Source organism: Pseudophryne corroboree, chromosome 3, assembly GCF_028390025.1.
Source record: "Pseudophryne corroboree isolate aPseCor3 chromosome 3, aPseCor3.hap2, whole genome shotgun sequence".
In the NCBI taxonomy this organism is placed as follows: domain Eukaryota; kingdom Metazoa; phylum Chordata; class Amphibia; order Anura; family Myobatrachidae; genus Pseudophryne; species Pseudophryne corroboree.
In genome coordinates, this window is record NC_086446.1 from 439,254,722 (window position 1) to 439,270,452 (window position 15,731).

The 15,731-nt window shown below is 42.9% G+C and overlaps 1 non-coding gene across 1 annotated transcript; it reads left to right on the plus strand.

Moving 5' to 3' along the window:
- The first annotated feature begins 15,188 nt into the window (after positions 1–15,188).
- LOC134899809 (U2 spliceosomal RNA) lies at positions 15,189–15,376 on the plus strand. The gene has a single exon (XR_010173395.1). It is a non-coding gene; the product is annotated as a U2 spliceosomal RNA (small nuclear RNA).
- Positions 15,377–15,731: the final 355 nt, after the last annotated feature.

Here is a 15,731-nt window from a genome sequence, read left to right on the forward strand (position 1 = left end):
TAGCTCATAAGGGTCTTTCCAAGAAGGTTATTGCAACCATGGTTCAGGCCAGGAAACCTGTGATGTCAAAACACTATCATTATATCTGGAGGAGATATGTCTCTTGGTGCGAGGAATGCACGTATCCGCCTGCAGAGTTTCACTTGGGATGTTTCCTAAGTTTCCTGCTGGCTGGTGTGGATAAGGGCTTACTCTGGGTTCCATTAAGGTTCAGATTTCAGCTCTCTCCATTTTATTTCAGAAGAAATTGGCAGTGTTGCCACAAGTTCAGACCTTCTTGCAAGGTGTACTTCATATACAACCTCCCTTTTTGCTGCCTACGGCACCCAGGGATTTGAATGTAATGTTGAAATTTCTACATTCCTCCTGGTTTGAACATCTGATGACGGTAGAAGACAAGTACCTTATGTGGAAGACGGCCCTGGCTTCTGCTCGATGGTTTCAGAATTGGGGGCTTTATCGTGTAAACGTCCGTACTTGGTCTTTTAAGAGGACAGAGCGGAGCTCCGGACTAGACAGCAGTTCCTGCTGAAGGTTGTCTCTGTGTTCATCTGAATCAACCTATTGTGGTTCCGTCCAGTTCTGATGCTTCTGCTCCTCTGGAGGCACTGGATGCTGTGCATGCCTTGAAGAACATGGTCAAGCGCACAGCTCGGGTCAGAAAAACCAATTACTTGTACGTGCTTTATGATGCGCAGAAAAAGGGTTGCTCTGGATTAGGCTTACTATCCAACAGGCCTATGTGTCTGCAGCCTTACCTGTTCCTAAGTCTCTGAAGGCCCACTCTACAAAATCAGTGGGCTTTTATTGGCAGCTGCCCATGGAGTCTCGGCCTTGCAACTATGCCGAGCTGCTACCTGGTTGGGGAAGAACACTTTTGTGAAATTCTACAAATTTGATACCCTGGCCAAAGAAGATACCCAGTTTGGGCAAGTGGTGCTGCAACAGTCTCCGCACGTTTCCGCCTGTTCAGGAAGCTTTGGGACGTCCCCATAGTACTAGTTTCACCCAATATCCCTTATGGATGCTAGAGAAAATAGGATATTGGGTGCCCGCCTCAGTGTGTCGACTTTTCTGCAGGTTCTCGTTCTATAGTTACCTGTTCAGCTGTTGCTGTTGTTGTTACAAGCAGTTGCTGGTTGTTGTAGGTTAGTGATGTGCTGGTGTGTAAATCTCACCACCTTTTCGGTTATCATGTTCCTTCTCTCATATATGTCCTTTCTCCTTCTGGCACGTTTTTACCTATATAACTGCCTGTGGTAGGGGCATAGAAGGGAGGAGCCAGCACACACAGTTGAAGAAATTTAAAATGCACTGGCTCCTTTGGACCCCGTCTATACTCCATCGTACTAGTTTCCCCCAATATCCCTTATGGACTACGAGAAAAGGATTTACCAGTAGGTATTAAAATCCTATTTTTTCGAGAGGGAGGAGGGCTTCCATCCTCATGAGAAGCTGAACCACCAGTCATGAACATAGGCTAAGGCCAATTTTACGTTTCTCATCAGATAATTTCTTTTTTCTGATTATTCATTTTTGCTTCTTGGATTTTACATGCCCTTTATGACATTGGGCATCGGCCTTAGCAGATGGCGCTGATGGAATTGCATCGTCAATGTCATGACTGGTGGCAGCAGCAGCTTCAGCACTAGTACTAGTAACTAGAATTGGTTCCTGATCTTCCATTATTTTTTCCTCCAAATTTTTGTTCTCCATTTCACAGGACAGCACCCCTTTATTTTTACAGCACACACAACATTGCCCCTTTATTTTCATAGCACTCCTGTATTTTTACAGCGTACAGGACCAGTGTACTTTTATTTTAACACCAGCACTCCTGTATTTTTACAGCATAAAGGACCAGTGTACTTTTATTTTAACACCAGCACCCCTGCATTTTTACAGCATACAAGACATGGCCAGTGTACTTTTATTTTTACAGCATCACCCCTTTATTTTTACAGCATACAGGACCAGTGTACATTTATTTTAACAGCAGCACCCCTGTATTTTGACAGCATACAGGACCAGTGTACTTTTATTTTAACAGCAGCACCCCTGTTTTTTTATAGCATACAGGACCAGTGTACTTTTATTTTAACATCAGCACCCCTGTATTTTTAACAGTATACAGGTCCTGTGTACTTTTATTTTAACAGCATCCCTGTATTTTTTACAGCATACAGGACCAGTGTATTTTTATTTTAACAACAACACCCCGTATTTTTACAGCATACAGGACCAATGTACTTTTATTTTAACAACAGCATCCCTGTATTTGACAGCATACAGGACCAGTGTACTTTTATTTTAACAACAGCACCCCTGTATTTTTACAGCATACAAGACAGGGCCAGTGTACTTTTATTTTAACAGCAGCACCCCTGTATTTTTACAGCATGCAGGGCCAGTGTACTTTTAATTTAACAACAGTACCCCTGTATTTTGACAGCATACAGGACTAGTGTACTTTTATTTAAGCAGCAGCACCCCTGTATTTTTACAACAGACAAGACACGGCCAGTGTACATTTATTTTGACTGCACCCCTGTATTTTTACAGCCAGCACCCCTGTATTTTCACTGCATACAGGAGGACAGTGCCCCTGCCCCCTGTACAACACAGTGACAGCCAGGACAGAAACACCCATGTACAGCTGCAGCACTCCTAACAGCACATGAAACACCAGTGACAGCCAGGACCACACACCTAACTGCACAGGGACACCACAGTGACAGGAACAGCACCCCTAGAGAGCACTCACTAACCCCACCCATTGCGACCACCCACAGAGAGTGACAGAGGTTTGTCTTCCTCACTCTCTAAGTCCGGAGTGAAAATGGTGGCAACGCGCAGTTCCTTATATGAAATCCAAAACCCATGATATTCCAACAGCGGGATGATTACATTTTGCCTCGTTCTGGATTCCTAGTCTGGCGGGAAGTCCAGAGCCGGACTCGGATTCTGGCTCAAAACGTGATGTTCCCGGGGTTCAGTTCTCTGAGAACCGAACCCGCTCACCTCTAGTAATATATAAACAATGGAAGCTTAGATGCTTCTCAACATTTCAATTTCATAACCGAAATTTTCCTCAGGAGTTACACACATAATGTGAAATTGAACCTTATATTACTATATATATATATATATATATATATATATATATATAAAATATATCTATAATATATCTATCAGGACTCAACAAATGCCCCTTCAATGCCTCTCAGCCTCCCCACATGCCATCAGCCCACCACACATGTCTCTTCAATGGCCACGAGATTCTGTCAAATGCCTACCCCCAATTTGAAATGTTATGCAGTAGTGCCTCCAAGTCATATTTTTTCACACTGTAGGGCCCAAATTCATATTATGCCACACAGTACGGACCAATTTTATATTATGCCGCACAGTAGGGCCCAAATGCGTATTATTTCACACTGTAGGACCCAAATACATATTATGGCACAGAGTACAGCTGCCCATCCCTAGAAGGAACATAAGAAGATAATAGCACCCCAAAAAAGGATAACACTAGAGGAGGGTGTCAATGTAAAAAAATTAAACAGTCATGTGCAGACAAAACAGTGAATACAGCCATACTCTGTGCCCATTGGAGGACTCAACTGAAGTTCCAACACACAATTGATAAAGCCTTATATTTATCTTATTTAAAACCCTCTAAAAGGTGAAAGAACACAGTACGCTATTGGCGTAGGGTATACTGTAAGGGTACGCATGTTGCGTAACAATCGCTTAGCCGTAGTCGAGACGCTCGAGCGTCACGTTCGCTCACGGCCAAGAGATCACAGGCAGGCACGCTATAGGCTGCCGACTAACGTAATGATATGCTACTAGCGTAGCGGACGCTTGGGACCACGAGGAGATCACAAGCGGCGCTGATGCTCACAATGTTAAACCTTTATAACTATACCATAAACAATGTATTTATGCAATAAACCTTGGTGCAGTGATAGGGTGTAAATGTAACACAGTGTAACCTTATTAACTTAAAAGCTGTACGAGCGTCTCCGACGCTCTGAGAATACTTAGAAATATAAGAAATACACAGATACCAGTATTAGGTTCTAACACCTTATATGAACGTTCTATTTGCAAAAGAATAATACAATACAAGTCATACACTACCAATATAACATAGACTAACTAACCAGATAACTACACATGAAATACAATAATAGTACAATAACACTTTAAGAGGAAAAGAGAGAGAAAGAGGAGAAGAGAGAGAGAGAGATATGGCTCACAATAACAATAAAGACAATATATAGTTGCGGAGAAACTTACGCACAAAGGAAACAATCGCATGCGCCTCTGGATATCCAGCTCCCGATTATCAGTGGTGAGAACCGTTGAAGAGAATAGAGAGCTGGCCCAGGTCGGCTTGTCCTTTTATACCCTACACATAATACAGTACAATGGTCCCTATATTCTTATTGTTCATTGGACACAGGAATTCGTCTTCGCATTATAACAAAAGGTCATAGGTTGATTCATACAGGTGGGCTGTGACTATTTCCAACTGTTCAGGTGGGTGGGAAACTAGGTTTCCCGCCGCATGGATAATAAAGTGCAAATAATAGCAAATGTCCATAAACTTCTTATGTCCATAACTATTCGCACGAGCGATTAATCCGCTCCAAACCAACACCGGAATATTGCTAATTAAATACTCTTCCGATGGATACTAAACACCACTGTGTAACCCCTGTCTGACCCTTCGTATCAAACAAAGAGGGATCTCTTTGTCTATGAACATGCTACATTAACTAAACTTTCAAATTCTATCAAAGGGACCATAATCTACAAAATACATTATATAGTTAAAATATGTTACGAACGAGTCGCCCGCTAGACGCACATAAACTTTACCGTAAATGCGCACACCGTGCGCCTGCGGGTGCCCGCAGCGGCGAGTATGCGCACGCACGGCAGGGCTCATGAACGTGCAACAGGCACTCGCATGAGGTGCAAATATGGCAGTGTGTAGCGTGATATTTTTCTGACTTTGACAGTCCACCCTTTGGCAGTCACCAATAACTGCCACTTTCTAAAACATTTCAAAAAGAGAAAAATATATGTCATGTGTAAATATTTCTATGGTTGGGTAGGGGAGGAGAGGAGAAGGAGAGAAAAGGGTATGACCTAGTGAGATAGCAGAAGCATGTGTGTATGAGTCCATGTTTGGAGGGTCATGTATCATCGTGCCGTACGTGTCTTAAATCAAGCTTCGAGGTATTGCGAAGTATACATTTGAATTCCTTCTTATCCCGTGGTACGGGTCTGTGGATGGGCTGTCAAACTTTACTGAGCTCTTTTCGGCTTTTGGTTGCAACAAAATGGGGGAGCACATTTTAGTTGATGATACATGAATGGGGGAATATGTGAATGCTGATATCTGTGCCTGTATTCCCTATCGACTATGTGTGTCATTACCTGAAGGTTGTAGAGATGAAGATAAAGAACACTTATGGTAAATGCATTGATAAACTATGTGGGTTTAATATACATTTGCCGATTGAGGTCTTGTCTTGTCTTGTCTTGATGTACATGTTGACTGTAGTCTCTTTGTGCTTTTGCTAATAAACGTAAGCAAAGCTTTATCAATGTCCATAGACTTACAAAAAGTGTTGGGCTAGCGTAAAATTAAAAGTACTAGGGAGATGGGGGGTCTATGGCATAGTCCATCAGTTGTCTGTGTAAAAGGTTGTCAAACTACTTCTTTAATCCATTTGTTGTCTGCATACAAGGTCGTCAAATTCCTCTTCCAAGCGGGTCTTTTTACCTTGGAGAAAAACGAGAAACAGGTGAAAGAAACGGACCGTGGAATCACATTTTCATCACAACATTGTCTCTATCGTTGGGTCATAAATCACATCAGTCGTTGTTATTACAGTATCTTCACTCCTTAAACTCATCACTCGGGCGCTACGTTTACACTTTGTTAAAACCCGAACGCATCTAAATATCAGACCGACCAATATGATGACACCCAGAACACACAAAAGGAATTTCCCTACATCCATGATAATACCTTGGGTCCATTCTCCTAAACCAGAGAACCAATTTCGCGGGTTCAACCATGACACCCAACTGGTCAGCTCATTACCCACAGCAGCAAGGGTGAGATTGTGTTTCCTTCGAAATTCCCACTTTAACTGGAGAATATCGTCCATCTTTTGGTCTATGACCTCGACCGGGTCCTCGGTGCTATTCGTAATATACGTGCAGCATTTTACGCCGTACTGCGTTGCCAGTGTGACACAATATTCGCCTGTCACTGCTGTGAGATAATTAAGAACCATCCTATGCTGAACCAGTTCTGTTTTATAAGCTTGGAGCTCCCTTCCGGTATACCTGAATGTGTCATCATACATTTCAGTGATATTGTCTAATAAATTTGCAAGCGCAGATATATATTTATAATTTATCACTCCTCTGGCGGTACGGGTGATATCTAACGCGATTAGGAATTGAATCCCGGTGGATTCACTGATCAGGTCAGAGGCCGGATGCTCTGTTCTCGCTATTAGATGACGTTTAACGATGTGCTCGTAATGAGTATGAGTATAAGGAGCTTGGGCAACACGGTGAATATCTTTCATTTTTGTATGCTGTACAGTCATTACCTCAGGCAGTACTTTTCCAATATAACACAATCCTTCTGAGTTTGGGGCAAGCCACTTATACGCCTTCCTCCCACATCTGAAATATGTATCATCGGGGAGAACATATGGGACGGAGTAGGACATAACCATATTACACATCTTCCATGTGAAATCTCCTAACCATAATTCTCCCATCTGTCTAGTACACGTATCTGTTTGTATGATAGGTGCACAGTATCCTGGTGATACCTCTCCAACTCTCATGATCCTATTTCCTAGGGTATACCTATATCGGAAAGATTTTTTCTCTACTGGCTATGTGGCGTATAAGCTCTGTATCTGTAGGCATTCTATCTGCTCTATATGAAAAGGTCATGGTTTGGTTACTCCATGACACTTCCCAATTTCCCGGCTTTCGGGGATTGGAAATGTTAAAACATATTAGGGATCTATCCACATGATATTGGTGGAGCTTCAAACTAGGAGGACTAGAGATACTAAACCTCTTGTCCACCGGCCTCCCACCACTTAACTCAAGTTCCTCCCCTATCGTTAAAGGAAATGGTACTAGCCCTGATTTGCTATGGCCTTGAGGTACTTGAGAGCATACCCAACAGTCTGTCTGATTTAGTACTTTACCCACTAAGGAGTGATAGTCACTCAATGGATGCCGGTCCATGTGGATATTAAAACTGGACTGACATTTCTTGATGCACCCATCCTCGACTACATTGTCACAGGGTCTACAGATACAGTTCTCTTCAGCTAACAATCCTTTACAATGTTTACAAATAACATGGCTGCTAGATCGTTTCCGGTACTCGCCTTTGCTTGGTGATTGTGTTGTTATTGGAAATTTACACCTCCGTCTCAGTCATCGGAACCTTTCTGGATCCTTTCTCGACCTCACTGGTACTCTCGCCGGAACAGACTGCTCTGGTCAACATCATGGTTAACAGGAAAATCCATATCACAGTCTCTTGGGGCAAGTCCATCTTACAGGAGGAGAAAAGGAGAAATTTGTAATGGGGTACAGGAAAACAGTTTGAGGGGGAGAGAAACTTGTTACGATAATTAGTTCTCTAGTCTTGTTGTTCTTCTTGTTCTGCTGTCATCTCAAAGGTGCTGTCTCTCAGTCTTCCAGCCGAACACTCTGGTGATACAACATTTCTTCCAAACTAGCAATCTTTCTGTAAGGAGCAAAAATCTTGCATTACCATTTGTCTAACTGATGTGTGACATACCATCTTTAAAACATGAAAACATGAGTGAGAAGAGGGAGAGGAAAAAAACAACAAGAGAGAGAGAACCGTTCATATATGTATATATCACATAAATCAACAATAAACAACAACAGGAAAAAAACATTTTTCAAACATTTTAAAACATTGTCAGATCATCATCAGGCTGTCATATCTACATGTCCAAATGGATTCCTTGCGCAGTCCCCCCCCACCAGCACCTCCATACTCCACCCTCTGTATCTGGCCAGGATATATTGATGCGGATAGGTCATGCTGGGGTTTGGTAGACTTCTGCAAAGACCAAGTAGACATGCAATGTTTGAGTCCTACCAATAATCGTCAGAGATGGGGAGAGAAAAGAAACATTTCACAGATGCATTTACAACGTTTCACCCGGTCATTCCTGTGTCTTCAGGGAATGACCTCCCAATTTATTGACTGTTACCTCAGGCTTACCATCAGTCCTAATGATCACCTTTCCTGACTACATATCATGGGTGTGGCTCAAAATTCTTCCTATATGATCCCTGATTATAATTTTGTGTGTCATAACCCTGCTCATATCTTTGTCTAGGGGGTTTATATGAATTTGGTCTACTTCTTGATCTACAATTTCTTGCAAAATGACCTTCCTTCTGGCAATTATAACACCTTGTCACCTTTGACTTACCCACAGGGATCTGAGGCTTCTTTGTTTCCCCGTGCTTGATGCTGTTTTGCTCATGCCCAACAGCAGAGTCCCTTAATGCAGTTACTGATTTATCTCTCCAGTATGGATTGGTGATCTGTATCCTTGCTCTCAACACTTCCTTTAAACCATCCATTAGCACAGATACTGCTACTTCTCTGTGCGATGCACTTGTTTCGATGTTTTCTATACCCGTATACCTAGTCATGTCCTGCAATGCCCGGTGGAAATAATTAGAAGTACTTTCCCCTTCGTTTTGTCTTATGGAGAAGATTTTGTTCCACTCGACAATGGCTGGGAAATATACTTCTAACTGTCGGTTGATCTGCTTAATACACTCCTGATTGTGTTCCTCCGTTTGAGGTACTTCTGTGTCTAATTGACAATCAGTAATAAATTTCGCAGGGTCAACACTGGAGGGCAAACATGCCCTCAGCACTGTCCGCCACTCTTTGTTGGTGGGTTCTGTGGAGTTTCCTAGTTCTTTAATAAATCTTTGACATGTAACTAGATCTTCCCTAGGATCAGGGAATTCAGACATAATTGATCTCAATTCGGTCCGGGACCAGGGACTGCGCATTGCACTGTCCTTGACGGGAATGATTCCCTGATCGTCAGTCTTCCCATTGGGGACTGTGATCACCCTGACAGGACTAAACTCAATTACATCACCTTGTTTTGGTCTTACAATATGGGGTACATTTGTTTGTGCGTGATATAAAGCATTGTACGTACCTGTGGACATGACCTCACCTGACCCTCCGTTAGGGGGTTTGATTATTGCCTTTACCAATTTGGTCGCGTCCACCTGGATGTCTTGTGTGATGGCTGCTGGAAGAGGTGCCGACATCGTGCTGGGCTCACTTTCTTGCTTGTATTCCTGAGGGAAGTTTAACATGGGGTGCAACTTGCATAGGTTAATAGTTGTACATTTAACAGTATTACAATTATCATTGTTATGTTTATTACAATTATTCTTATCATTTATAATACAGTTGCTAAGTGCATTTTTATTGTACAACATTGTGCCTTTCTCCGCAACCATAATCCTCTCCATTGCCATGTCTCTCCTCTCAAGATGAAAGTCAGATATGTCATTTAACTCTCTTTGCATTTCACTTTCCTGTTGCCACAACTGTAAATAATCATAATGTTTGATCCGTCTCTTTGCTGATTTAATAAGACCTATCCTTCTCCTTAGATTTAGTAACACATCTGGGTTAAAGCTGCCTACTCTTGGGAACTTCTCCCCGTCATGTACAGTCATTCTCTCCCATTCATCACATAAAACCTCTGTGTGTGAACCGTATTTTTCACACATTACGTACCTTGCCGACCCGATTGGTCGGTTTACTGAATCAACCCAAACCGAGGTTGATCGCCCCCCTACCTGAACAACTGGCCCCCATAACTTGCAGGTGTTGCTTTCACTACCTCTGACCTTTATATCAGGGTCTTCAGCGAACCCTTACAAAAACCAAGATGTTCAAGATAGGCTGACGGTGGCGGTTTACCGAGTACCCCACTCACTCGCCCACGCCGACCAATACGCCCACACACTGCCTTAGCGCTGGCGTACTCGACCCAGGGCCCCTGCGACCTGAACCGCTATTTACTGGAACATGCGAGGGTGATCCGAAGAGCACTTACTCTTTCCAGTAACTATTGGTTGCTGGATAGTCCCTGAGTGACCAGCGAACTTCCCTTAAAATAAAAAATTACACAAATCACGTTAGAATGTACAAATAGCGTTTATGACCCCTCTAGCATACGCAAATGGTACTGGGTCAAATTACTAACTAATGCACACAATTACGTGCGGTACAATCGTTCGGCACATAAGCAACTAATCTTATGTGCGGAGCGACCAGTGGAATCGAAAATTGCGGCTGCGAATTCCTTCAGCCAGAGCTTTAATGGCCTATATGGGTTCTGCACCAACCCCCTGGGTTGTGCTCTTTTCTCTATAGCGGACTTCTTAGTCTGCTGTACCTGGACCTCTTGGTCTGTGCTACAGTAGACCTCCTGGTCTGCTATACTCTAATGCTCAAATTTATGTTTAACAAGGGATGCCTCCCCAGCCACCATGCACGTCACTTACATGTATGTACCTCACGAGAACTCGACTTCTTGTGGTTCAACCCAAAAATTGTAAAAACAATATACAAACACTCACTCACCACATGTACACTTTACTTTTGTTTCTATTTCTGCGCAGAAATTTCTTTCCTTTAGACCAGATGAGTCGTAAATTTAGAGAAGGATCTATTAGTTTAAATTTCGGACACTAAAATTGACTTGCGCTATTTATCGCGTTGCCACCTTTTCGCCTGTTAAAATAATACTATCGTGTGATTTGAGTTACGTGGGCGTACCCGGACGCTCCATTGCGTAATATACGCTGCGTGCGTCGGCCTTTGGGTTGCGTACGCGAGTCTCAGCCTTTTGTTAGAGACACGTGTACGCAAGGCAGATATCCACCGTAACACAATTAACACGTTTATCAATGTAGATGATTCTCAATCATCTACCGAGCACCACCCAGCTCTCTCCTTGTATCTTTAGGCAAAGCTGTGTGCGTGCTTTACAAATTACCCCTTAAATGTACTACTTTTACTCTTTAACTACTGATAGCAACAAATCTTTCTTAGCCCGTTAACAATTGTGAAATGGCAACCAGGAGAGTGATATGAAAATACACGAATGAAAAGAAATGCAGATATATGCGTGCGTGCGTATGCAAGACAGAAATAAAAGTTTTAAAAGACACTAGCGTGTTGTTCTTACCTCCGGTTCCGGATTCCTTCAGCACCCTTTACTAAGCGAAGCAGACGCTTATCCAGTCAGCACTACGAGGAATATGACCTCCCGCCCTTTGCTGATGGATAATGTCTGCTGAAATTACCTAGTGCAGATATGTGAAGGACGGACGAGCCGCCAATTGATAAAGCCTAATATTTATCTTATTTAAAACCCTCTAAAAGGTGAAAGAACACAGTACGCTATTGGCGTAGGGTATACTGTAAGGGTACGCATGTTGCGTAACAATCGCTTAGCCGTAGTCGAGACGCTCGAGCGTCACGTTCGCTCACGGCCAAGAGATCACAGGCAGGCACGCTATAGGCTGCCGACTAACGTAATGATATGCTACTAGCGTAGCGGACGCTTGGGACCACGAGGAGATCACAAGCGGCGCTGATGCTCACAATGTTAAACCTTTATAACTATACCATAAACAATGTATTTATGCAATAAACCTTGGTGCAGTGATAGGGTGTAAATGTAACACAGTGTAACCTTATTAACTTAAAAGCTGTACGAGCGTCTCCGACGCTCTGAGAATACTTAGAAATATAAGAAATACACAGATACCAGTATTAGGTTCTAACACCTTATATGAACGTTCTATTTGCAAAAGAATAATACAATACAAGTCATACACTACCAATATAACATAGACTAACTAACCAGATAACTACACATGAAATACAATAATAGTACAATAACACTTTAAGAGGAAAAGAGAGAGAAAGAGGAGAAGAGAGAGAGAGAGAGAGATATGGCTCACAATAACAATAAAGACAATATATAGTTGCGGAGAAACTTACGCACAAAGGAAACAATCGCATGCGCCTCTGGATATCCAGCTCCCGATTATCAGTGGTGAGAACCGTTGAAGAAAATAGAGAGCTGGCCCAGGTCGGCTTGTCCTTTTATACCCTACACATAATACAGTACAATGGTCCCTATATTCTTATTGTTCATTGGACACAGGAATTCGTCTTCGCATTATAACAAAAGGTCATAGGTTGATTCATACAGGTGGGCTGTGACTATTTCCAACTGCTCAGGTGGGTGGGAAACTAGGTTTCCCGCCGCATGGATAATAAAGTGCAAATAATAGCAAATGTCCATAAACTTCTTATGTCCATAACTATTCGCACGAGCGATTAATCCGCTCCAAACCAACACCGGAATATTGCTAATTAAATACTCTTCCGATGGATACTAAACACCACTGTGTAACCCCTGTCTGACCCTTCGTATCAAACAAAGAGGGATCTCTTTGTCTATGAACATGCTACATTAACTAAACTTTCAGATTCTATCAAAGGGACCATAATCTACAAAATACATTATATAGTTAAAATATGTTACGAACGAGTCGCCCGCTAGACGCACATAAACTTTACCGTAAATGCGCACACCGTGCGCCTGCGGGTGCCCGCAGCGGCGAGTATGCGCACGCACGGCAGGGCTCATGAACGTGCAACAGGCACTCGCATGAGGTGCAAATATGGCAGTGTGTAGCGTGATATTTTTCTGACTTTGACACAATGTATGTGGAAAGCATGGAACATCTGTTTCAGCAGACATTATTACCGTGCATCATGTTCTGATATGATGTCCCTCCTTTACAGAATCAACTGCTCCAGACCAGCATTGTCCAGCTGCCCCGGGGATTACAGCTAGGTCGTTTGCAGGCAGAACAGAGGAGACAGTGCCACCCTTATTAAATGTCATGAGTAGACATGCACTCCTCTATCTTCATGTGACATTCACACAACGTCCCACTCAGTGACGTCACAAGGGGGGTGCAGGCTGTACCTGGGTGTCACCCTTTCAGGAGCCGGGTGACGTTTGCTCAAGAGACTTAATAAATAGCCTTTTGCTTAATTCTGCTTAATTTAATGGTAATCATTCAGAAACGGCTGTATTCATATGGGGTGGTCTCCTGTATGCCGGCGGTCGGGCTCCTGGCGCTCAGTATACCGGCGCTGGGAGCCCGACAGCAGGCATACCGACACTTATTCTCCCTCGTGGGGGTCCACGACCCCCCTAGAGGGAGATTAAAATAGTGTGACGCGCGCCACCGTGCCCGTAGCGTGGCAAGCGCAGCGAGCCCGCGAGGGGCTCATTTGCGCTCGCCACACTGTCGGTAAGCCGGCGGTCGGGCTCCCGGCGCCGGTATGCTGGTCGCCGGGAGCCCGACCGCCGGCATATCGTAGTGAACGCTTCATATGATTACTGGGACTAAAAGGCTTGATAACTAGGCCCCCAGGTCTTGGTACAGAAAGGTTTCAAACCAATCTTTTTATTTCTAAGAAAAAGGTCCTTCTGCAGTATGCAATAGTCACTGTTCAAACAACAGCACTTTGTTACTATATTATACTGCTAGTTTTTTTTAATACCTACAGTAAGTTCCTGTGTCTGAATAGATCATCATGTGCTCCCCCAGGTTTAAATAAAGGTATACAGTTGGTATTCACCCGAATAAAGAATTATTGTGGTCTGCACCGTAGTCACACAGAAACATAGAAGTGCAAAATAGATACTGTCAATGGCATAGCCATAGTAGGTGCAGCTGCTATGGCGCCCACATCCACATCCAGGGCCCAACCCACAATGTAAACCCAGTTATTCTGCTTGTGGCTTCTCACTGATCTCCCAGCATAGCCACACCTTCTACCAGCATCACTGATTGCTTACTGAATTGAACAGTACAGGGATGGTCAAAGGGGACATGTGTAACACACTGTTGCCCACTCATCCATGTCTCCTGCAAAAGACATATCACTAGACTGATTTAATAATGAATCATAACTAGGGATGTGCCCCGGGTCATTTCTCAGGTTTTGGATATTTGATCTCCTTCGTGTTTTGGATCTGTATTTGTTTTGGATCTGTATATTTTTTTAAATCACAGTATTTGGGCCTGTTTTGTTCCTACAGTATTATTAACCTCAATAACATTAATTTCCACTCATTTCCAGTCAATTTTGACCACCTCACAGCTCACAATATTGTTTTCATCCAATTTAGACCAAAAGGTTGCACCGAGGTAGCTGGATGACTAAGTTAAGTGACAGCAGTGGGCGGCACAAACAGTGTATGATGCGCGCTCCCACGGGTCGTATGCTGCATCGTACATCAGACATGCTTACAGGTCCTGTCGCAGGAGATGTCACATCGTGCGGATATCGCACTGATGTGTACATAGCCTTGGAACATGAACTCAGAGACAGTGTGCCAAGGAACAGCCTCTATACCACTCTGTACTTTTGGACTCTCATGTATGGGGCAATCCAGGAAGCCTGGCACTTTATTAACTGTTTTAAGGATGCTTTGTGGCTTGCCAGGAATTGCTTCATTCTGAGAAGGGAGAAGATGTCGGTCCCAGGACTGTTGTAGGTTGATCCACAGCCTGCTAATAGATTATTCTATCATTGACAGTCCTGGCGAAGAAGAGGATTAAATGCCCCTTTTTATTTGATTCTACCTACATGTGACTGTTCAACTAAGGCTGGGGCCTATTAATCCCACCCCCCTTTTTTCATATTGCCTGATGTTTTGTTGATGTGGTTTTCTATTTATATTCACCCTTACATTATGTGTCTTTTTTTTCTATAAAGCTTTGGGCACGTGATTAACTCACTCTTTTCCCCCACTACACCCATAGACCTTGTTGACTGTTGTATGGTTTTGGTAATAAATGAAGAGTGCAGTACATGATGTATAGTGTAGGATATCTTATGCCATATGTCTTGCAATGTATGAATGATTATGTTTTGTATTGTATTGTGTTTTAGCTGTGCACCTACATGGTGCATTTGTATGTAATGTTTATGTATATTTTTGTTATTTTTATGCAAATAAAGAATGCTTTTTCAATCCAAAAAATATGTTCCTATCAGTTTACTATCTGATACGCCCCCTGTCCGGGGGCCACATGTTAAATGGATTTTTAGAACAGGGAGATGGAAGAAGAGCTTGCTCTGTCCACCCCATGCAGTACTTGAAGGACCAGTGCACTTTTCCTATCTTGTTATCCAACATGACTTTGGGATTTTTGCTATGGGACCCGCATAGGTCTGACTACGACTCTAGTCACTGTTATTACAGTGGATAATATAATTTTATATCATGTGATACAGTGGAAAAGAAAATACTTATAAAGTTAGCATGCTTGTTATTTCTGAGTCAGTTCCTCATGCAATTAGGAAATAAGTCTTTAGACTCAGACATTCGGTCAATGCTCTTTTTCTCAATATGTAAAAGAACCAATGTTTCAAAATGTGTGGTATGAGAAATACGTTCTTGTCCTGTGGTAAAGCCACATGGTTATCAAGCAATAAGTCTGTTCTCATACCACTTCCTCTGAACAGAAGTTCC